Here is a 1,768-nt window from a genome sequence, read left to right as displayed (position 1 = left end):
GCCTGGTATTCCTAGGCGGTCTCTCATCCAAGTACTAACCAAGACCTAAACCTGCTAAGATTCAGAGATTGGGCATTGACTTTTTTTTTTTTTTTTTTTTTTTGCAAGATTATTATATAATTCGTGAAAAATATCCAAAAAGTTTAAAGCACCTGGTATTCCAGGCAGTCTCCCATCCATGTACCAACCAGGCCAAACCTGCTAATATTCAGAGATCGGCCATTGACTCTTTTTTTTTGCAAGATTATTATATAATTCGTGAAAAATATCCAAAAAGTTTAAAGCACCTGGTATTCCCAGGCAGTCTCCCATCCATGTACTAACCAGGCCCAAACCTGCTAATATTCAGAGATCGGCCATGTTTTGGCAAAATTGTTCTATACTAAGTGAAAATTTCCAAAAAGCTTACAGCACCTGGTATTTCAAGGCGTCTCCCATCCAAGTACTAACCAGGCCCAAACCTGCTTAGCTTCCGAGATAAGACGAGATCGGCATGCCAGGTTGGTATGGCCGTAAGCGAAGACTGCTCGAAGAGAGGGCTATTTAAAGTTCAGCCAATCTACTGCAAGTACATTATATAAGTAGGAAAGAAAACCCAAAAGCTTAAAAGCGCCTGGTATTCCTAGGCGGTCTCTCATCCAAGTACTAACCAGACCTAAACCTGCTAATTCAGAGATCTGGCATTGACTTTTTTTTTTTTTTTTTTGCAAGATTATTATATAATTCGTGAAAAATATCCAAAAAGTTTAAAGCACCTGGTATTCCCAGGCAGTCTCCCATCCATGTACTAACAAGGCCCAAACCTGCTAATATTCAGAGATCGGCCATTGACTCTTTTTTTTGCAAGATTATTATATAATTCATGAAAAATATCCACAAAGTTTAAAGCACCTGGTATTCCCAGGCAGTCTCCCATCCATGTACTAACCAGGCCCAAACCTGCTAATATTCAGAGATCGGCCATTGACTCTTGGCAAAATTGTTCTATACTAAGTGAAAATTTTCCAAAAAGCTTACAGCACCTGGTATTTCAAGGCGGTCTCCCATCCAAGTACTAACCAGACCTAAACCTGCTAATATGCAGAGATCTGGCATTGACTCTTTTTTTTTTTGCAAGATTATTATATAATTCGTGAAAAATATCCAAAAAGTTTAAAGCACCTGGTATTCCCAGGCAGTCTCCCATCCATGTACTAACAAGGCCCAAACCTGCTAATATGCAGAGATCGGCCAATGACTCTATGTTTTGGCAAAATTGTTCTATACTAAGTGAAAAATTTCCAAAAAGCTTACAGCACCTGGTATTCCCAGGCGGTCTCCCATCCAAGTACTAACCAGGCCCAAACCTGCTTAGCTTCCGAGATCAAACGAGATCGGGCATAGCCAGGTTGGTATGGCCGTAAGCGAAGACTGCTCCGAAGAGAGGGCTATTTAAAGTTCAGCCAATCTACTGGCCAGTACATTATATAAGTAGGAAAGAAAACCCAAAAGCTTAAAAGCCTGGTATTCCTAGGCGGTCTCTCATCCAAGTACTAACCAGACCTAAACCTGCTAAGATTCAGAGATTGGGCATTGACTTTTTTTTTTTTTTTTTTTTGCAAGATTAGTATATAATTCGTGAAAAATATCCAAAAAGTTTAAAGCACCTGGTATTCCCAGGCAGTCTCCCATCCATGTACCAACAAGGCCCAAACCTGCTAATATTCAGAGATCGGCCATTGACTCTTTTTTTTTGCAAGATTATTATATAATTCATGAAAAATATCCA

The 1,768-nt window shown here is 39.6% G+C and overlaps 1 non-coding gene and 1 pseudogene across 1 annotated transcript; both read right to left on the bottom strand.

Moving 5' to 3' along the window:
- Positions 1-402: 402 nt before the first annotated feature.
- On the bottom strand, positions 403-518 carry LOC113094339 (uncharacterized; annotated as a pseudogene).
- Positions 519-1,286: 768 nt separating this feature from the next.
- LOC113094323 (5S ribosomal RNA) lies at positions 1,287-1,405 on the bottom strand. The gene has a single exon (XR_003288047.1). It is a non-coding gene; the product is annotated as a 5S ribosomal RNA (ribosomal RNA).
- Positions 1,406-1,768: the final 363 nt, after the last annotated feature.

The sequence above is a fragment of the Carassius auratus genome, unplaced genomic scaffold (genome assembly GCF_003368295.1).
Source record: "Carassius auratus strain Wakin unplaced genomic scaffold, ASM336829v1 scaf_tig00215333, whole genome shotgun sequence".
Classification (NCBI taxonomy): domain Eukaryota; kingdom Metazoa; phylum Chordata; class Actinopteri; order Cypriniformes; family Cyprinidae; genus Carassius; species Carassius auratus.
This window is presented reverse-complemented; position numbering and strand designations above follow the sequence as displayed.